Source organism: Antechinus flavipes, chromosome 6 (assembly GCF_016432865.1).
Source record: "Antechinus flavipes isolate AdamAnt ecotype Samford, QLD, Australia chromosome 6, AdamAnt_v2, whole genome shotgun sequence".
Taxonomy (NCBI): Eukaryota; Metazoa; Chordata; class Mammalia; order Dasyuromorphia; family Dasyuridae; genus Antechinus; species Antechinus flavipes.
This window is the reverse complement of record NC_067403.1, coordinates 164,363,417-164,386,696: the sequence shown is the minus strand read 5'-3', so window position 1 is coordinate 164,386,696 and position 23,280 is coordinate 164,363,417. Positions and strand designations below refer to the sequence as shown.

At 35.9% G+C, this 23,280-nt stretch overlaps 1 protein-coding gene across 4 annotated transcripts in view; it reads left to right on the top strand.

Moving 5' to 3' along the window:
* SHROOM3 (shroom family member 3) overlaps positions 1-23,280 on the top strand; it is a 232,504-nt gene that overhangs the window by 151,750 nt on the left and 57,474 nt on the right. For all 4 annotated transcript variants that reach the window (XR_007948130.1, XM_051965075.1, XM_051965073.1 and 1 more), the window contains one exon: positions 11,976-12,095. The gene's annotated coding sequence lies outside the window, so the exon portion shown is untranslated. The remainder of the gene's footprint in view (positions 1-11,975; positions 12,096-23,280) is intronic.

Sequence of the window (23,280 nt, the reverse complement as noted above, 5' to 3'; positions counted from 1 at the left end):
TTGGAGAAGAATTCAAGTTCTGCCCCAATCCTAGTAGCAGGATCTTAGCCCAGCTCAGCCAATTCTTCTCCAATCCACAGTGGAACGCATTAGTATTATGGATATTTTCAGTAATTTTCAATCCCCTCATACTGATGAGAGGACTGAAGATCAGCAATTCATATATCTTGGTGACTATTAGAGTCAACATAGGAGGACACTGAATACATATCTTATGAATATGAGATTTAGGATAGTTCAGGAATTTGGATTGTGGTTCTTAAGTAGTCAGTTTTTTTTTTCTTTCATTAGAATGCTATTCATTGCATGAAAAATATTCAACTAACATTAATGAAATCCCTACTTTATAGGTGGTGTTGCGAATTATTTCAATTCTGTGACTCCAGTTGGAATTTTTGTGGGGCTAAAATACTGGAATGGTTTGCCATTTCCTTTAGGTCCTTTTACAGATGTGGAAAGTTAAGTGACTTGCCCTAGTAAATGCTTAAAGCTGGATTTGAACTATATCCTTCTTACTCTAGAGTTAGCTTTCCATCCATTGTACAATATATAAGAACTGCTGATTAAAAAAAAAAAAAAAAGAATTGTCCCTGTCCTCAAGAAACTTGTATTCTATTCAGTGGATATAATGTATATATCACAAACACAGAATGGCAGTAAATAGATACAGAATATGTACAAAGTAATATAAAGACAGATTGCTAATAAAGTCATATCTCTCTCTCCTTAGATGGAAGTGAAGACACTGCTTGCATTGCTTATCCAGGTGTCCTTGTATCTGTTCTCAGATAGCCACACTGAGATGATAGTAATGTGACATTAATTTGCTAGGTTTGAATGAAGTAGGGGTGCATTGATTCTGTGATTGCAGCCATCCTAAGCCAGACCAAATAGAGAACTAATATGCAGTGAGCTTATTATTATTATTATTATGCTAAGTTATAGCAGTTAAAAAAACTGCTACATAGACTATGCTATTTGATGGTATATAATCATTGAATTTTAGAACTGGAAAGACCATTGGAGATAAATCAAGTCCAACTTTCTTTTATATATAAAAGAGTAAAATAAGGCCCAAAATGTATGAAGTGACTTAGTCAGAGTCATACTGTTCAAGGCATAACTGAAATTACAATCCAGGGGACCTAATAATTTAGGGTTCTTTCCAGCAGATTTCAGTGTTAGCTATGAGGTCCCCTTTCTTTTCTAAAGTTAATTTTTTCCCTTTTTGATCTGATTTTTCTTGTGCAGCATGATAATTGTGGAAATATGTATGGAAGAATGGTCCATGTTTAATATATTGTTGCTCTCTAGGAGAGGGAGTGGAGGGAAGGAGGGAGAAAAAAATTTGAAATACAATGTTTTGCATGGGTGAATGTTGAAAATTATGCATGTGTTTTGAAAATAAAAAGCTTTAATTAAGTATATATCTTTCTATGTATGTATCTATCTCTATCTATCTATCTATATATATATGTTAAAAATCAGGGATGCTGATAGAAAATTCAAAGTGAAACCTACCACTCTTAACTCTTCATCACCAACTAGTTTTTAGTTTGGTTTGGTTGTAGTTGGATTTTTCTGTGGCATCTGACTTTCCATGACTCCATTTGAGGTTTTCTTGGCAAAGATACTGGAGTGGTTTGCCATTTCCTTCACCAGCTTATTTTACAGAAGGGAAACTGAGGCAAAAAGGGTTAAGTGACTTGCCCAGGGTCACATGACTAGTTCATATCTGAGGCCAGATTTGAATTTAAGATGTCTTTTTGATTCCAAGCCCAGTATTCTAGCCATTTCACCGTGACCTATGAGATACAAAGACTGAATAACAAACTCACCTGTAAAATGTACTGAATGAATGCTGCTTGTTTTCATTGTCTTCATCTTTGCCATCATCATCCTTAAATAGTTTCAAGAAAATCTAATTGATCTTAATTCATTTTTTGTTCTGGAGAAAAGTGTGTGTATGTGTGTGTGTGTGTGTGTGTGTGTGTGTGTGTGAAAAACCTAGTTAGTGGCTGCTATCACTGCAGAATATGTAGTTGACCAGATGATCCCTGATCCTTTCTGTTCCCTCCTCCCCTCTGGAAAAAAGGCAAAACCACATGCTTTCCAGGCTTCAGAATATCTTTTTATCGGAGGGGAAAGTGGATGTCCTGGGCTGTCAGCTTTTCTTTCATCATAACATCTGTCTCAGTTTCTTGAACTTTAAAATGGGAATAATAATAACAGCATTTTCTGAATGTGCTCTATTAGACCTATGAGCTTTCTCAGCCCATTGCCAAGGAATAGGCATGTGTTCAACACATTTTAGTGGATAGAAGAATTGTTATTGAACCTCTTTATTGAAGAAATTTTAGTATCTGTGACGTAGAATATTAATTTCTTCATCTTTAAAATTAAGTGTTTGGCCTAATTTCAAAGGTCCTTTCTAGCTTATTATTTTAACATCTTGGCTAAAGTTTCTATAGACTGCCAATCTACAGAAATAATTTTCCCTACAGTTTATATACAAATCTGATGGAAGAGTATAAGTGTAAAAGTTGATTAAATAGACCAATATCACCCATTCTACCTCCACCTCCACCTTTTAAGTTAGTATCATTTAAGTTAGTATCAAGTCGTTTATCAGGTAAGAATATTTCTCAGTTTTTTACAAAGTTAAAGACATTTCCATCAAGTACTACAGGAAGTCCGGTCTGACTGGGTAAGGGCTCTGGCTATGCACTAAGGAGCTTATATAAAGAAGGGAGGAGTTAAATCCAAACCCAGGAGAGATTTCCAAGGTCTGGTTGCTGAGAAAAGAATGGAGACAATCTGGAACAAAGTACAAAAGAATTGTCAGTCCAAGGACAAATGACAAAAAGGGGAAAATATAAGTAGGACTGAGTTGTAGGGGAGAAGGGAAAGAACTTTTTATTACTTCTATAAGCATCTCAGGAAAAAATTTGAGAAAAGAAAGGAATAAACATTGAAATGGCACCTATTGTATTCCAGGAACTATGTGCTAAGCACTTTATAAAACATTTTTCCAGTCAAAGATTCTGATAAAGGCCTCATTTCTAAAATATAGAGATATTTGACTCAAATTTATAAGAAATCAAGCCATTCTCCAATTGATAAATGGTCAAAGGATATGAACAGACAATTTTCAAATGAAGAAATTGAAACTATTTCTAGCCATATGAAGAGGTACTCTAAATCACTATTGATCAGAGAAATGTAAATTAAGACAACTCTGAGATACTATTACACACCTCTCAGATTGGCTAAAATGACAGAAAAACGATGATGAATGTTGGAGGGGATGTGGGAAAACTGGGTCACTGATACATTGTTGGTGGTATTGTGAACGAATCCAACCATTCTGAAATGCAGTTTGGAACTATGCTCAAAAAGTTATCAAACTGTGCATACCCTTTGATCCAGCAGTGTCGCTTCTGGGCTTATATCCCAAAAAGATCTTAAAGAAAGGAAAGGGACCTGTATGTGCAAGAATGTTTGTGGCAGCCCTGTTTGTAGTGGCCAGAAACTGGAAAATGAATGGATGCCCATCAATTGGAGAATGGCTGAGTAAAATGTGGTATATGAATGTTATGGAATATTATTGTTCTGTAAGAAATGACCAGCAGGATGATTTCAGAAAGGCCTGGAAAGACTTACATGAACTGATGCTGAGTGAAATGAGCAGGACCAGGAGATCATTATATATTTCAACAACAATACTATATGAGGATCAATTCTGATGGACGTGGCCATCTTCAACAATGAAATGAACCAAATCAGTTCAATTTGTTCAATAATGAATAAAATCAGCTATACCCAGCGAAAGAACTCTGGTAAATGAATGTGTACTACTACATAGCATTTCCAATCCTTTTGTTTTTGTCTGCTTGCATTTTTTATTTTCTTCACAGGTTAATTGTACATTATTTCAAAGTCTGATTCTTCTTGTGCAGCAAAATAACTGTATGGATATGTGTGTGTGTGTGTGTGTGTGTGTGTGTGTGTGTGTGTGTGTGTGGTATTTAACTTATACTTTAACATATTTAACATGTATTGGGTCTACCTGCCATGTGGGAGAGGGGGGAGGGGAAGCAGGGGAAAAATTGGAACAAAAGATTTTGTAATAGTCAATGCTGAAAAATGCATATATCTTGTAAATAAAAAGCTATAATAATTAAGAAAAAAAAGAATTATAAAAAGTTGAAGGATTGATCTTCTTTTTCTTGGACTTCCCCTTTCAGTGCCTGTCTATCTTCAAATATATAATATATTCTGCTGTCCCTTATTCAGATCTTTCCATTACTGAATTTTCCCACAATCATAAAGTTGCCTATATATAAATTTATAATAATACAAATTAAGTCAATAAATTTATACCTTCATTACAATATAGTATAACATTATGTATAATAATATAACTTACTAATCCATTTATAAATGTAAATTAAGAGAAAGAACCAAACCTTTGTCTAGGTGTTAGAAATTTTTCAAGCGCAAAACAAAAATATGATTAACTTTACATTCAATAGAAGCTATCTGAACTATAGAGAAGAATATGTATCCCTTAGTGCATATTAACTTCCTAGGCCTAAAATGAGTTAATTATTATAATAGGGTATTTTGAGGATCATACTCTAAGATCTGGACTTTGAAGATTAGAAAGAGAGATTCAGAGGGGGAATTCATAAATATATGAATGTTGGTCTGCTTTTGGGGAGTGTGTGGGGTAAAGGAAGACTTATTTGAGTGTCCATATTTCTAGTGAGTCAGATCTGTCTGTCTCCGGGGACGTTACCTACAGTTTCTACCTTAGGAATGACAAGTGAACCAGAGCCATTCAACTGAGGAACAAAGGCCAGCTTCCTGTTCCCCTGGCTTGCACATGAGCAGCTCTTACGTGCTATGCCAGCCATCTGTCTTCCTCAGTGAAGTGATTGCCCAGGCTTGGCTCTGGAAAAGAATCTGACAGCCTCCCACTGCAAATTCCTGTTCTCTTTCCCAAGGTCTTTTGTAAACCTTTTCATCAGCCTCCCATCTTCCTCCCCCCGCCCCAATTTTCTTTCCTAGGAGGAAGAGCCCAGTCATCACCCTTACCCTAGACTAACTATCCCTTCCCTTTGAGTCCTGAGTTGAGGGCTTTATTCCCACACAATCAATCAGCACCCTTTATAATCCTCACTAGTTGGTTTTAAAAATTCTTTAATGGACTAACATACTTGGTAACAGGAGGAGAAATCTTATTTGGTTTTATAAGTTAAATTAAACCAAAACGTACTCTTAAGACCGAAGAGAAGTCTTTTGGTCTCGAGCCATTTTAATATGGTATATTTACATATTTACAGGAGTGTGTGTGTGTGTGTGTGTGTGTGTGTGTGTGTATGTAAATTTATCTTTACTTTTGTTCCCAATCACTTTTCCACCATGTCTAACTCTTTGTGACAATATTGGGGATTTCTTGGCAAAGATACTGTAGTGATTTGCCATTTCCTTCTCCAGCTCATTTTACATATTAAAAAAAAAAAAAAAAAAAAAACTGAGGCAAATGGTTAAATGACTTGTCCAGGGTCAGATTTGTACTCGGGTTTTCCTGATTCCAGGCCCAGTTCTCTAACTATTGTGTTACCCAGCTCCCCTTATTCAGCAGCAAACATAATCATTTCATTTATACACAAAATTTAAAAAAAAAAAGATAGCTTATCATATGTGTAATATATATTGGATTACTTGTTGTCTTGGTAGGGAGTGGAGGAAGGGAGGGAAAACAATTTGGAACACAAGGCTTTTCAGGAGTGAATGTTGAAAACTATGCATATGTTTTGAAAATAAAAAGCTTTAATAATAATTATATATAATATAAAATATATACAATATAAAATATATATATAATATGATATATATACATACATTCATATAGTAAAGATTGCATATCAATTTGGAGGCTCTGCAGCATGGAGAAATCCACATTGGATTCAGTCTGAGATCTGCAGTTCACATCTTAAGGGCCACTTACTCTGTTACCTTTATCAAATAATTTAACTTCCCTGGATTTCAGTTTCTTTGTAAAATGAAGGGGTTGACTCAGTAATTTTCAAGACCCTTTCCAACTCTTCTATTGGACTTTTTAAAGTATATATTAAAACTTAAAACAGCAATACAGTTGTCCTGTTTGTGCCTAATTCTGAATTTTTTTTCCTATGTATTTTTGGAGTATTTTACTGGTATCCTTTCCTTTCCTTTTATTTTATCTCTGTCACTATTCCCAGTCTCATAACCTAGGATTCCTCAAGATGTCTCTTCCCCTCTCCCTCTATCAAATATGTACCTAAGACCTTTTTTCACTTTTTGCCACATCTTTTGGATACATTCCCTTCTCTCCTTTCACACTGCCACCACTTTGGTGCAGGCTTTCATCGGGTCACACCTGGACTATTACAGTGGTTTCTGCTAGTCTGCCTGCTCCAAGTCTCTTCCCCACTCCATTCCATCCCCAATTTCAGCCACCAAAGTGATTTTCCTGAATTGCAGGTGCTCTGTCACCTCTGCCCCACATACTCCATAAACTCCAGTGGTTCCCTCTTGCCACCAGGATTAAATAGAAAAATCTGGCATCCAGACTCCCTATGAGCTATGAGCCTAGCCCACTTCTATCTTTCCTGTTTTCTTCTATTTTAAACCCCACCACACACTCTTGATCCATTGACATAGACCTCCTTCCTCTTTCATGAACTTGAAATGAAATGGAAAAATGAACACGAAATTCCCATGAACATGGGAATCTTTTCCCACCTTTTTCTCCCCAGCTACTTCTTTTGAAGAAAACCCCATCTTATAAGAAAGTCTTTCCTAATCCCTCTTGATTCTAATGTCTTCCTTCTGTTAATTATTTCCAATTTATCTTGTATGTAGCTTGTTTGCACATATTTGTTACAAGTTGTCTCCCACTATAGAGTGTCTCCTCCTTGAAGGCAGTGAGTGCCTTTTGCTAATTTTAGGATCCCCACAGTACTAAGCAAAGTACTGTCTGGCACACAGTGGGTACTTAATGTGTATTGACTGACACTCCCTCCTCCCTCCAGAAGTTCACTCTTTCGAATGAGTGTAGTCAAGCAAAACAATTCATGAGTCATTTATATGTAATGGAAAAAGTAGAAAGGATTTTAGATGTAGGGAAACTAACCAGGCATTTAAAGAATTTGGGCTGGTCTTTTTAATACAGTCTGGGGGATTAAATTCCGCATAATAATATAGCACTTTAGGTCTTTCTCTTCCTTTCTCACTATCTGTTTAGAAGTAAATATGATACTGAGACAGAAACATCTGTAGCTTTTTTCTTAAAAATTAACTATTAAAATTCAGAGGACCTGATATTAATAAAATCCAGTGGGCTACAGTGGGAAGGACCAGGTTAGTTTTCGGAAGTTCTATGAAAACTTAAAGGAAAAACAAAAGATTATGAATGAATGATTGCTAGTTCAAAAGGGAAATTAATAGATCCAGCTATAATCTGGCTTTCTCATTCCTTAAATAAATGAGAGAAGAGAAATACAAACAACTGTGTGGTATTATTTTTACTTATATTTACCTATTTCATCTGTTTTCATGAAAGAGATATGTAAGAGACTTGTTTTAATAAAGATTTTTATAGTGAAAGGAAAGTAAGCACTAATCGGTTATTCTCATTTTCTCAAATGCATTTTGTTTGCTTATTTTAACAAAGTACAATATGCAAATTTTTGAGAATCTCCTCTTCTTTGGGATGACCTAAAAATGAAATGATCCTGAGTGCCTTTGGAATTACTTTGCTTTGTTGGAAAAATTCTTATGTAAAGTAGGGGAGGTTGGGGTGATGGTGCATGTGAATGTGTGATTGGCTATATGTGTTTGGCCCTATCACTTGACCCTGATTACCACACCTGGACTTGTTGTCTTAGTAGGAATCAGGGGTCCTCAAACTATGGCCCGCGGGCCAGATGTGGCAGCTGAGGACGATTATCCCCCTCACCCAGGGCTACGAAGTTTCTTTATTTAAAAGCCCACAAAACAAAGTTTTTGTTTTTACTATAGGCTGGCCCTCCAACAGTCTGAGGGATAGTGAACTGGCCCCCTATTTCAAAAGTTTGAGGACCCCTACAAGGCAGTTAAATGATGCGGTTGAAAGAATCCTAGACTTGACATCAGGAAAAACTGAGTCTGAGTTTTGATTTAAATTTAATAGTTATGAACCTTTGTGAAGAGATAATAAATAGTAGGATTTTTGGAAGGCTCTAATAAGATATATTTAAAGCACTTTGCAAACATTCAAAAGTACTCAATAAATTGTTAACTATTATTTCTTATTATTGTACAATCTTTGATTGGATGAAGGACGCTTGTAGTGTTTCTCTTTGTTTTTATTGATTCTTGCTTCATCTGGTGATCTTTTAAATCTTTGTAAGGAAGAGACAGAATTTGGGACTCAACTTTTTTTTTTTTAATATTAAAAAATTGTTTAACGAATTTGGGGAGGAAATTAAAATAAAAATTTTTTAAAAGTCTTTTCAAGGAAGATTCTTAGGACAACCAACTTCAGCTATAACCTTTTAGATCACTATCCATACTGGAAAACCTCTTTCTCTGCTTTATACTAGTCATTGATTTTTTTTAAAAAATTATAAAGCCTTAGTGTAAACTCTGAGGCCTGGGGATGGTCTGTGAGAGGCTTCTTTTCAAGTTGACAGTGATTAATAGCTGAGTAATATATTATCTGTAGTTTCTCTTTCCTGAAAGAATAGTTTGAAAGACTTGGTCTAATGCTTAGATTAAAATTAAAATGCTTAAATTAAATTAACTCAATACTACATATTCAAATATGGTCTCACATAGTTGTTGCTTGGTAAGTTACCTTCTCTGCCTCATTTTCCTCATCTATAAAATGGGGATAATAATAATAACAATAATAATAATCAAAGAACCTACCTCCCAAAGTTATTAGGATAAAATTGATATAATTGTAAGCTCAGAAATACCATTTGAGAGGGGAATGATGGGGCTATAATTTCAGGAATACTGTTTGAGCACAATGCAAACAATGGTGATGATGACAATAACAATTTTCTTGATCTGCCTCATCAAAAAATGAAGTAAGGGCACAGTTTGTTAGTCTTCTTATTCCCCAAACATCATGCCCAGTTAGCTGAATTAGGGGAGAAACCTGGCTGACCCAGTAATCTACTTTGGAGATTATTGCATTCTCAGGATGTTTTTGGCATCCCTGGCTTCTCTACAATACTTCATGTCCCTCCCAGTAAAATAGAATACTCCAGCCTGGGCATTCAAGAAAGAGTTCATTTTCATTCTCTTTCATTATAAAGATTTAGAAGAGATTGAAGAGTTAGTAGAAGGACTGTCCCACAATCCTCTAGTTCCTCTCAATCATAGTATCCATACAAGGAGGGGCTCACATTCATATCTTCTCTTCAAGGAGAAGTGGCTATATGATGAATGCCATCAACACTGAGAGTCATAGGGAAGTTCTTTGAGAACAAAAACAAGAAAAGCTCCCCAGGGCCAACGCCAAGAGAGGGATGTAAACAAAAACCAATCCAGGAAAGGATGGGAGGTGACCTTCAGGGACAGGTTGGTTAGGAGCACAACTAGGGCACCTAGGAATGCTGAAGCTGCTGGACTCTATTAAGAGGGTGAAAATGCATTTGTTCCCATTGGCCATGAGAAGCTTAAGATTCTTTGCCTGATCTATTGGAGGAATGGAAGAAAGGTGTCACTGGAATGATGGAAGGGTAGATTTAAATAGACACAAAGAAAGCCTGTCTCCTACAGCAGTGGAATCTGAACCATCTGAAGTAGTCCAAGCTCAGAAATTGGCAGTGATTTCTGGGCTGCAGCCCTATTGAAAAGAAGAAGGGCCCATTACACCATGCCTCTGGGTCTTAGCTTTCCTTGGATGTAGCCAGTAAGAATGATGGTGCAAAGAGAAGGGGAGAGAGAAGGGGCATCAAGTAAGTGGGAAGTAAGACAATATTAGGAAAAAAGGGAAATGAAATAGAAGGAGCAAAGGAAAAGTGGGAGAATGAGAAAAGAAAGAAAGAAAGAGGAAGGAGAAAGTGAATGAGAAAACCAAATGAAAGAAAGGAAAATGAGGTAAGACAAAAAGAAAAGCAATTATCAGCAGAGCTAGTTAGTATGGCTTTAAATAATAAAGATGAAACACAGTCTGGTAGAAACAAAGACTTACTTGTTATTAGTTACAGGTCTGGTTGTTTGGGTTAATGAAACTGGTTTTCATTTGTTTATATAGATGCTAAATCACAGGTGAACCACCCTCTAAGGAATAACTAATTTCTCTATATTCTGGGTTAGGAATCTGATTTGCTCTTTTGAGGGAAAACATGTTTCCACCACATATTCCTCCAAGAAAAGGAGTAGAGAGGGGGAGCTATTGACATTTATTATTAATAGGTTTTTTAAAAATTTCTGAAGATAACACATACACACACACACACACTAATTGCTTTTATATGGGGGAAAAACAGAAAAAGAGAGGGGTTAAACCTCTGATTTTTGTTTTTAATATATAGAATAAATTTTAAGATTTTTTATTTGTTTGTTTTGCTGAGACAATTAGGGTTAAGTGACTTGCCTAGGCTCTCAACACCTAGGATGGTTAAGTGTCTGAGGGCAGATTTGAACTCGGGTCTCCCTGATGTCAGGGCTGGTGCCCTATCCACCACACCATCTAGTTGCCCCCAGTTTAAGTATTTTCTAAAAATATTTTTAACTTTAAAAAAATGTAGTAGAACAGAAAACAAGATTGTATATATAACTTCTAGAGCTGTACTGTATGTCATTGATCCTTTTTGGGTTCTCTTCTGAACATTTTTAAATGCTTCAGTGATGTTTTTTCTTTTCTCACTTTTTTTTTTAAACTGCCCTTTCCTGAGCTCCTCTCTTCCTCCCACCCCCAAAGGGGAAATAAATCCTTATTGTGACATATATACTGCATATGACTTGACTAACATTTTTTAAAACACATCCCCATGTAAATCATGTCTGACAGTGTTTGAGAAAATAAAAACGACCCAAAAAATGTCAAACTTCAGGTTCAAGATTAAATTTTGGTTATACTTAATAGTATCCAAAATTATATAAAGAAGAATAAATTGTTATTTTTAAAAAATACATAAAATTTAGACAGTAGATTATATACAAATTAAGGAAGCTTTCCAATGGATAACAACAAAATGAAAGTGATTTGATCACTTTTGATTCAGAAATTATGTTCACAATAAACTAAGGAATAAAGCAGTATATTGATCCTCTATAATGAAAAATAAATATGTATTTTGAATGTGACTTCTCTGTCAGGAAGGAGGTAGGTACCAAGCTATTATTGGTTCTGCTGTGGTTGGTCATTACATTGATAAGAATTCTCAAGTTTTAAAGTTCTTTAAAGTCTTTAAACTTTAAAGAATTTTTTAAAAGGTTTTTTTTTTTTGCTATTGTATAAATTATTCTTATTCTGTTCAATCTACATCAGTTCATACAAATCTTCCCAAGTTTTTTTCTGAAACCATCTTCTTAATTACAAGCACCTTGCATGCTATCACATTCATAAATGCTAATTATTTCACCTATTCCCTGATGGATGGTCATCCTCTTTGTTTCTAGTTCTTCATTACCACAAAAAAAACTGCTATAAATATCTTTGTACTTGTGGCTCCTTTTCCTATTTCTCTAATTTCTTGGGAACATAGAAGTGCTATTGCTTTTTTCAAAGAGTATGTCTAATTTAATAATTTGGAGAGGTTGGGGGGGAGGGGGAAACAATTCCAAAAGCAATGGCTTTTTCTTCTCTACACCATATAATAAGTTTCAGTATATAAGCTTAAAACAAATAATGTTCCTCGAGCTCTGTTGCTTCTATGTCTTATTCTCAACACTTAAGTAGCCTCTTATTTTTCTTATTTTGCCAGGAATGCTGATGCAGACCAGAAGCCTGAAGTTTCTCCCCCTTGCAACCCAAGGTCTTTCAGCTGTGATTTCCAGCACAGGATAGCGACAGATGGAGAAATCCAACCGATTTTGAGGAACTGGTAAGAAACCCAAAGGGATATTATTGGTTGCACCTCAGGAAGAGTTCCATGATTGATTGGTGGAGAAGATTAACAAGAAATGGGGTCAGAATTCAGACCATGGGATTAGAATGAGGAGGCCAGAATTCTGAGGGTATAAGAAAATGTCCAACAAATATGTCAATGTGAATTTAATATGTGTTGAGCACTATGGATACAAAGAAAGGAAAAAAATAGTTTCTGTCTTCAAGAAGCTTTCAGGCTGATGGAGAGATATCAAACCAGTGACTATGAACCAACCAGACATAGGATAAATTGGAGAGAATTAGCAAAGGGAAGACACTTTCCTTAAAAGATTAAGGAAAATTAGAAAAGGACTTTTGATTAGAGCTGAGGCTCAGAAATACAAGGAAAATCTCTGAGGCCAGTAAAAGGCATGTTAGTTTTAAGACACTGAATATTGGGCTAGCCCAAGGAGATTGTCACATAGCCCCGTGAGCCTTTCAATAGTTATTGCTCACTTAGAACTAAAAAGAGCTACAATGCTTCAGTTCAGAAGATTGTGGGTCTGGAGTCTTGAGACACTTGGATTCAGTGAGTGCTAAAGAGTGCTAGATTTAGATTCAGAAAACCCAAGTTCAAATTCTTATCTATGTGACCTTTACTGGATTGTTTAATCTTTCTGGGTCTGTTTCATTTTCTGAAAAAGGAGGTGTTTCATTAGGAGTTTAGATGACTTCTGAGATCCCTTCACACATCCATACTATATACATTTCTAAATAGAAATGTATATAATATGGATCATTCAACATCAAAGTTGCTCAGTGTGAAGAGGTTAGAATTTCAGGATTTCTGCAGAAAACTTCTGCTATGGGAAAGGGAGTCTAAGGTATCAAAGGCATTTTTTTCCTTGCTGGTCCTCTATAGGTTTTAGGGAGAAAAAAATATTCAACAAATACTTAGAAATACAAAATGTTAACATTAAAAGAGACCTTTGAGCAAGGATTAACCTCTTTTGAGTCATGAGGCATTTTGGCAGCTTGGTGAAAGCAATGGATCTTTTCCCAGAACATTGCTAAATGCATAAAATAAAATATATAGGATTGCAAAGAAAACCAGTTCTATGGAAATATAATTATCAAAATATATATATTTTTTGGTTGGTTGGGTTTTTTGAAGCAATTGAGATTAAGTTACTTGCCCAGACTAGTAAGTAGCTGAGGCTGAATTTGAACTGGAATACTTCTGGTTCCAGGTCTAGTGGTCCAAAATATTTTTTTTTGTATATTTTTTGTTTTTCCAAATACATGCAAAGATAGTATTCAACATTGACCTTTGCAAAACCTTGTGTTGCAAATTTTCTCTATTCCTCCCCTGGCCTACCTCCCCTAAACAGTAAGCAATCCAATATAGATGAAACATGTGCAATTCTTCTAAACATATTTCTATATTTGTCATGCTGTACAACAATAATCAGATCAAAAGGGGAAAAGGCATGAGAAAGGGAAAAAAAAGCAAACAAACAAAACAACAGATGTGAAAATACTATACTTTGATCCACATTCAGTTTCCATAGTTATCTCTTTGGTTGCAGATGGCTCTTTCCAAAATATTTTTTCCAAATGAAAAAGCTCACAGCTTAAGCACACCCACTTAGAGATCTCATTTTACAAATATTGTGTGATTTTCCTCACCGAACTGAAGTGATCTACACTGGAATTTTCTTGGTGTTTGCTTTAATGACTAAAATTAAATGTATTTCTTAAATCAAGAAAGAGATCCCAGTCACCAGGACCATGTAACTCAATGTAGTTACTGCATTTTATCTTAACAATTGATCTTGGATCCAGTCAGCTGAACCAACAGTGTGTTAATCCAGGTCAGTCATTGAGACAAGTCAGATGACCTATTTTACTGTGTCATAAGCTATTATTTGTGACTTGAAAACATGCTCTATAACACCAGATCTGAGCATTTATTTCCATATAGTTCATAGTCTAAACAGAAAGCATGGGTACTTTCTATTTAAACTGTCCAATAGAAAATAGCAGAAAATGAATGGGTATCTGAGAAACATGGAAGAGGTTTACATTTTGTTGCTCCAGCTTTGTAAATTTTGTATTTGTGTGCCAGGGACTGCAGAGATTCTAAGACTTGTAGCTCACAATTTAGAAGGTGAGATAAGGGATAGGGGGCTGTGTCACAGTCTGTTATAAAGCCTTTATTAAGTCTTTGTTTTGTAAAAAGCCCCATGTTAGCACTAAGGGTACAAAATCAGAGCTCATATTCAAATGGGGGAGGCAAAATGGAAATAGAGGCACACAAGATAGGAAGAAGAAATTTGAGATAATCTCAGAAGATGCTAACATTGTGAGGGTTCACAAGAGGTTTCTTGTAAAAGATAAAATCTAAGATGAGACTTAAAGGAAATTGGAAGGCATAATTTTAGAAGGAAGGGAGAATGGAGTAGGAGGAAACTGGTAAAAGTGTCTTGCCAAAAATTGAATTTGAACTGAATTTAAAAATAAAAATCAAGAGATATGGAGGCTCATGTGAGAGGAACAAGAAGACCAGTAGCTGGATCCTAGTAAGTAAAGTATTAAAAAGATGGAAAAGATATGATGGGATTTAAATGCCAAAAACTGGAGTTATATATAACATATTTTATATATTCTGATGTTATTAGAAACCACAGGAGTTTGTTATTAATAAGAGAGTGACTTTATGTTCACTTTAGAAAAAGTATTTTGCCAACTGAAACAGAGAAGAGACTTGAGGTAGGGAGACTAATTAGAAGATTGTTGAAGTAGTCAAAGGGAGAAATGATGGTCATTTTTATAAGGGGGTGACTCTCTGAGTAGAGATAACGGTAACTCAAGAGAGATGTAAACAAAAATGACAAGATTCAGGTTTGGACTTCATTGGTTCAACAGTGAAAAGCTACTGAAGAGATCAATAGATATTAAAGATTTTTCTGGCAGGTTGTGGAAAGAAAGGCCACCCAAATAATGGTTGAGTTATGAACTGGTCTAACCATACTAAAAATCAACATAAATTTATACTCTTTTTTAAAATGGAGTAGCATGGGTGGATGTCAACCCATTGTTAGGCATATAAATGACTTGTGAGACAACACTTCTCATTGTAGAAAATTGAAACTGTAGCAGATGGCACAATTGAGTTGTTAAGCAAATAATGGCATACAAGTGGAACCAGAATGAGATGAGTTCTGTTCCTGCCTCTGATCTTGTTACCAAAGTAATCTTTGGCAAAATCCTGGCCCTCCCTGAATTTAAAGGATTTGGACTCAATGGCCTGAAAGGTCCCTTTCTGATCTATGATTCTTTAATTTCTCCTGTAATTGTTGCAAAGTAAGATAGCAGAACCAGGAAAACAAAATACACAATGACTATGGAAGAAAAAAATAAAATGGAAAAAATAAAAATAAAAACTCCAAGGGTTGTATAATCATGATGATCCAACCTGGCTCAGAGAAGAGTCAGGGATTATGAATATGGAATATCAAATGTATCTTTAAAGTTGATGTGGTAACTGGCTCTTAAATTTTATTACAAAGGATTGGTTTAATGGGGAGGCAAAGAAGTACTCAGAGATGAGGATAATGTAAAAAACAATCAGTAAAAAAAAGCTGGAATTTTTTAAAGGGATAATTAAAGCAGAAGAGACAAAGTTAAGAATAAAAATAATTTAGAAATTGATCACTTGTGGAGTTCGAGTAAGAAGTTGAAGGTTTTGCCCACAAATGCTTAAGTAATGGTGCTATTAATAGAATCTTGAGAGTTACCTGACAGGATTAGGATTGTGAGAGAGGAATTGAGCTCCCAGTTCCATTTCATGCTAAGAGAAACACTGACTTTTATACTAAAAATTGGTGAATCCACTAATTCTTTCTTCCTCAAAAGGAAGTGCAAATGAGTAGGTTAAAGTCTAAAATGCCTATTTTAGACCAAGCCTTAAATGCCTTGAGGACTATGAAATCCAATTACAAACCACTTAAGTCTTTACAAATGAAAAGATTGAATTTTTGAAAGATGCAAGATTAAAATAAAATGCCCCTCTATTTCTCCTGCAGTGACTGCAAGAAAACAATAAGAAATCCAGAAAACAATAAGTGCTGGATTATTTTCCCTCCCTCCAGGCTAAATTCTGTTATTTTCATTTCCAAATTCTTTCCTTCCCCCATCCTTTGCCTTCCCTCACTCATTGTGAAGGGAGAGGGAGGAGCGGAACTGGCTATGTAAGGTATGACTGCTGAGCCTTTCAAAATGGCTAGACTTAGTAGCCATTCTTCCTTATTCATTCCTCCTCAACAATACCCTGCCAGTCTCACTCATCCTACTTGTTCCTTTATCTATTTCAAACTAAATCAGCCTCAAGCATAATTCTTTTGACTCCTAGGAAAGGGTGTTCCAGACTTTTGCTTTAACAGCTATGGCAATGTTGATACTTGGTGCTAGGATCAAATTTGTTCTTCTTAAATTGAATACAATAATGGCTTTGTAGTAGGGCAGCCCTGTTGGTGGAACTTTGTACACCCAACTGGGGATCAGAAGACTGGTATCCTAGTTTTACCTGTGCCCTAACTTCTTCCCCTCCCCCCCAGGCAATTGGGGTTAAGTGATTTGCCCAGTGTCACACAGTTAGGAAGTATTAAGTGTCTGAGGTCCTCCTGACCAATAGACTTATTCACTGAACCATCTAGCTAACTCTTTGTCCTAACTTTCTTGTGCCTCCGTGGGCACATCTTTTCAATTCTAGATTTCATTCTCCTCATCTACAATGAGGAATATTTGAGATTATTATTATTATTTGAATATTTGAGATTAGTTAATCTCTCTAAGAACCTTGCAGCTTTAACATTCTATATAAAGATATCAAAGGTTTCCAAGGCAGGGATCTCCAGTTTTCCCGTTCTCAGCTCTCTGTTTCCCTTTGGGAACAGTACCGTGAAATTGAAGCAGACAAGAAAGAATGAGAGAGAGGCCCTAAAGAAGCCAGAGCCCCCTCCAATGTCACATTCCACCTCTCTTGTTCTCTAACAGCCAGACAGACAGCTGGAGCCATGTCAGAAGGGCATTGGTGTTTGGATATAAAATCCCACTAATCTGAACATTTTCATTTATTTTTTTTTAATAATGATAGCTTTTTATTTTTCAAAATACATGCAAAGATAGTTTTCAGCATCTACCCTTGCAAAATCTTGTATTCCAGATTTTTCTTAAACATTTTAAATCATGCTATGTCTTGGTCAGTCCAAAAGGGATGTAATGGGAAGTGACTATTATGGAAGAATTTTTAGCTGCAGCAGGATCTGTATGAACTTGGACAAATCATATGTCTTTCTTGACCTTTGGATGTATCTTATACATATATAAACTGTTTCCATGTTAGCTTCTCTTTAACAGAAAGGATAGTAACCGGCAAGTAAAAGCTTAATAAAAACATGTTGGTTGAATGAATGACCTAAGGTTACTTCCCATTATTCTGTGGCTTTAAAATTTTTTTCTCAAATATTTGTAGAATCACTATTGGATGAAGGTCCGTTATAATTTATAATTTGTGTATCATCTATCATCATCTAGTTGACCCCTACTCATTTCTGACAAATACTAAGAGAACATTTAGCAAGGCTAGCAAGTTCCAAGCCATGTGATGACATCTGCTCATGGAATAGGAGATAAGGGCATACTCACACAACTGGCTGTTGCATATGAACTCCTGTATATTTGTTTAGTATATTAGATTGCCTCTTATTGAGCATTGAAGGACACTCATTGTCAAAGTGGGGACAACTATGAGCTGCTCACATGTATGCTGAATAACTATCCCTACATTCTCAATGAACTAACTTTGAGTGGCTCCTTTTACCACTCTGCAGAAATATTCATTGGTCCATCTGCCTTCTGCCTGAGTTCAGACACAGACCACAAGTGGACTGATGTAGAAAGGAATTATGGTATCATTGATGGACTTCTAGATTTGGAGTTGGAAATACTTGGAAACCTTTAACAATCATTGTATGATCATGGGCAAGTCTTAATGAGTGTTTGGGTCTTTGTCTTTCTCTGTAAATTTAAAGTTTGGATTACCTACACTTAAAGTCCCTTTCAATTCTAGATTCACAGTCCTAAATCCTTCCCCCCCATGGAATTGGAGGCCATTTGGGAGCAATATTAGAACACTACTAATCTTGTCATTCTTAGCCTTTATTTATATGCATGAACAGTATCTTAGCATTCCTTGCAGTGATCCTGAGACTTGAGGAAAAGAAGGAATGAAGAGGAGATAACCTTATAACTATGCAGCATTATAGAAGGTAGAGAGAAACCAGCTTAGCTGGCATAGTCGAAGTGTATAGGAGCTACCTGAGTACTTCTAAAGCACACAGGACTCTAATTCCCACCTGATTACTTTCTCCCAGAAAGAACCAAGACATCATGTGTTTGTTGCCTCCCAGTCCATTATGAGAAGCCTGTGAGCTCTCATTGCTGGGCTCTGCCACTCCAGGAAAACAGCACAGCTGTTACTGACCTTATAACAATAAAATCAGAGTGCCCAAGACTTTGGGCAAGCTTGTAGCATGGCCCTCCACACAAGATTTGCAAGATTTCCCAGGGATGTAGAAAACTCTGGAGAATACAAGTGCAAAGAATGCCCTTCTCTCTTTCTCTTTCTCTTCCTCCTTTCATCATAGATACTCTCCTGCTGCAGTAATATGCCAGCCTAAACAGCAGCTGCTCAGAAGCTTGGCTGCTTTTCTGTGCTGCTTATATGTAACCTAATAACAAAAGACAGGTGGGTCTCTTCATCAAGGCCACTGGCAATGACTGCTGCCTTCCTTCCTACCCAGATAGCTTGCCTTGGTGGATCCCTGTTGGTGCAGACAATCGTTATCCAAAATGACACTTTTCTACTTTGTCAGGACAGAGATGACATAATTGTCTTCTGGGATTCTCACACTGGGAATAGAGCATATGTTTACCCTAAAAATAATCCCTATTCATACTTCTGATTTTAGCTTGGAGAATGGGTTTATATTTCCTTGCCTACTGAAGAAAATTTAAATCCTGCATAGTTAAGGTTCCATAGGAATGCTACTATGGTATGTCCAAAGAAGGAAATGGCTATTTACCAGGAAGGATCGAATATTTTCCTCTTCAGAGTTTGCATAGATTGAACTCAGTCTGTGAAAACAGATTTTCTCAGATATTTATACTACTGGATAAAGGTCCATCAGAGTTTAATTTGGCTATCAGTCTTTTATTGTTGTTTAAGTTCATGTCCAATTCTTCATAACCCTAAGTGGAATTTTCCTGGCAGAGATACTAGAGGAAATTTCTTTTCTTTCTCCAGCTCATTTTATACCTGAGGAAACTGAGGCAAAGAAAATTAAGTGTGACACAGCTAGTGAGGCCAGGTATAAACTCAGGCCCAGCTCTATCCACTGAACCACCTAGTTGCCTCCCTTCAATATCTAAGAGAGACTTACTTATTTCTGAATCAGAATAAGAGAACCATTTAGCAAGACTTCAGAAGTGAAGAAACTGTAAAGGATTGTTTCCTACCCAAACAATTTAGTATAAGGTGTGAGGTGGTATGTATTTTGATGTATGCACACACTCAAAACAAAAAAAATTGACAAATTTTGAACAATATCCTCCATCTAACAATGTTTTAAATACTCAATATCTTAGTAAAAAGTTAGTCATAAATTATTTTAGTATATTTTAAAATATTCAATATCTTAATAAAAATAGTCATAGATTATAAATTAAAAGCCACTTCATTTCACATACTGTGATCCAGAGAGTTGAAGTGTATTCACTTCATCTAATGATAATTACAATTACAATAGCTAGCATTTATTTAGAACTATTATGTGCCAGGCATTTTACAAATAAGATTCTCTTTGATTCTTACAAACACCCTGGGAAGTAGGAGCTCTAGGTGGAGAAATCAAGATAAATAGGTGAAGTGACTTGTCTAGAGTCACACAGCTAGTAAGTATTTGGGGCTAGAATTAATTATTTTTAAGGTAAAAATTTGCTCCATTTCCAGCGTGAGAGTCCCAGAAGTTGATTATATCTAGTCCGTCCAGACAATGTAGAAGAGTGACATTTTGGATTAATCTATTAATTAAGTCTTCTTTCTTGCAGGCAGGTACTCATCTATTATGATCATCTGCCTTCCTTGAGAACGAAGCAATATTCTTCCTGTGTTTGTTCTAAATCTGATATCAGTTGTTTGAATTCAGGTTTTCTCGACCTCAACCTGGTTCCTCTGTTCTCTGTCAACTAGTAGCCTCTAACTCTTCACTGACCATGCTGCCATAGTTTTTTGTGTGTGTTTTTTTTAATTTCCAAAGTCTTCTCAAGATCTCAACTCTGCCTTTCAGAGGGGCCCAAACACCCAGGGCTGGTTAGGGACAATCCAGCAAATTAATGGGAGGGTCTAATAGTTTACTGATAGTATAATAGCTTACTGATTAATATTCTAAAATACTGAGTCTCAGTCCTGATTAGTATTCTAAAATACTAAGGCCCAGTTCTTGCAAACTGCCACAGTTGCATAGACTCTTCCCTTTGGCTACCTTGTTACTTAGAATTCTTAAAAAACCAAGTCACCTTTGTCAAAACTTTCCAACATCTCCTGTGTGAGAGTATTATTATATTAGTTCCCAAATTTGAATAAGACCCTTTGCCCTTATGGAATTTTCATTTGGTGGGAGAATGTTAAATACAAATAACTCTTGGATTTTGAAGAGGTCCATAGTCCTACCCATGGGACAAATGAGGGGAAGATTGTTATTAAAAGAATCAGGAATGGCTTCAATTGGACTTTAAAGGATGAGGAGAAAATTAAGTAGGCAAAAAAGGAGAAAGGAAATCATTCCAGGAAACAGAAACTGACATAGAGAAGTGGGACAGGGGATAATTCTGTCGGATTTCTTTGTAATAAAGTACCTCTATAGGGCAGTTTCATGAATGAATACTTCAGAGTTCCATAATTTAATTTGTGTGAGTATTCCCTCCATAAGGCAAATCAGAACCCTTTTATATATGAATGGGTAGTTTCATGAATTACTACAGTCAAAAAAAAAAACCCAAAAAACCTCAAATAATCTCCTGGTGTTATAAATCAGGCTGGTTCATGTGTGACAAAAATGCAGTACATCCTGATTCTGTCCTTGAAGATTCTGCCATTTGGCAGGACTTCCCAGAGACTCGATTTCATAAACCTCACTGAAATAACAGGATGAGAAGACTGGGCAGGGGAAGAAAAAAAGGTTGGACTCCAAACTTGACACTTTTTAACTGATTTTGTCCCTTTTCTTTCATCTTCATAATCATGTGTCACATAGAGTATGGAACAGGTATAGGTCCTCCCTACCTCCCACAGTATATTACTCTATATATACTATGTATATAAATATAAATAATATGCTTATATTATATATGTGGTATATGTTACATAAAGTATATATAGATACTACATATAGTATATATAGATACTACATATGTTATATATAGATATAGAGAGATACTATGTTAGATATATATAGATACTATATAGGCTATAATATAATCTAACATAATTAGAATAATTTTTTCAAATTAATATCAAATAGAACATCTCCATTCTGCAAGTAGTAGTGTACTTAGTGCTCTCCAGCCCCAGACAAGTTGAACAAAATCAGTGCTTGCCCACTAAAGGAGGAGATTGTAAGCCCTTTCTTCAAAGTTCAACCCAAAGGGGCTACTGGATTGCTCAGTGGATAGAACACTGCCCCTGAAGTCAGGAGGACCTGAATTCAAATTTGGCCTCAAACATTTACTAGGTCTGTGACCCTGAGCAAATCACATAAATTCAATTGAGGAAGTCTTTATTAAGTTTTTACTATGTGCCAGACATCAGACTTGTTGTTAAAGACATAAAACAGTTCAAGAAGCACGGGTGCCAATGGGGAGAAACATAGAAATATAGCATAAAATTAGAGAAGTTGTTTGTCAAAGGTAACTCTGGTGTTCTTGGCAGCAGATCTTAGAATCTCCTAAAAAATTAGCTTCTGAAAGGCATGATCTTTTACTTACTGGGGACCAATATCTCAGAAGAATTCCAAGTTGTCTATCTTAGTTGGAGGGGAAATGTACAACGCTTCTTAAATCTCTAGATCCTTATGTTATCCAGACAAAGTATAAGCATCTCCAGAAAGTATAAACAGAAAGGGAGAAACAGGCAGCTATTTCTGTGGAGTTTTCTCACTTGGGGCCTGAGACATGTTTCCCCAACTCTGTGGGAAGCTTTTAAAAACTCCAGCTGAAGACTTCCCCAGACAGTGTCATTTTTGTGTGTGGAGGAGGTTACGGTCCTAGCCTGGGAATGCACTGAAAGCAGTTTTCTGCTTTTCCTGTGAAACATTTTGCCAACCAGTGTTTTTCCTTCTCCCTCTTCTTTCTTCACAAGAATAGAGGATGCGCATTTTTTTTCACTGAGTGTGCTCACTGAGCTTCTGATTAACTCTTCTTGGGGAGGATTGATTCTGAACATTTTCCTCCATTGAGAGCTAGAACTGGGCTGTACTGAATAATTCTCAAGTTGACTGGCTTAAGGCCGGTGCTCTATTCACTGTGCCATCTTGCTGCCCCTATTCTCTTAATTTTTTACATATTTTAGGCCAAATAAAATAATTCAGAGCAACTAGGAGGTCTTTGCTAAAAAACATTGTCTTAATGTCCATGATGTATTTTTTAAAGGAAATATTAAAGATAATATACTCAGAATACATATTACATATATAATATAGAATATATACAGAATATATTTCATATATATTTATACATACATATACACACAGAATACCTCCACGTTTCAACTAAGACTTGAGAGTTTTATTCAGAATATTAATAAATAGGAAGAAAGAAAAATATTTACATGATTATTTTGTTGTATATTTGAAAGAAATAACAAGTTGTACATAGTGGATTTGCATTTCATGTGCAATCATCTTTTTTATTATACTATTATGAAAATGCTTGTTTTAGTCCATAATTAAAAATAAAATTTAAAAGAAAAATATTTAGAAATAAATGCCCACGCATTGAGTCCAGCTGTCTGCTATTCTAGGTATTTCTTGCTGCTTCCTGGGGAAGCAGTCATCCTTCCTTGCTCTCTTCTTAAGAACAGA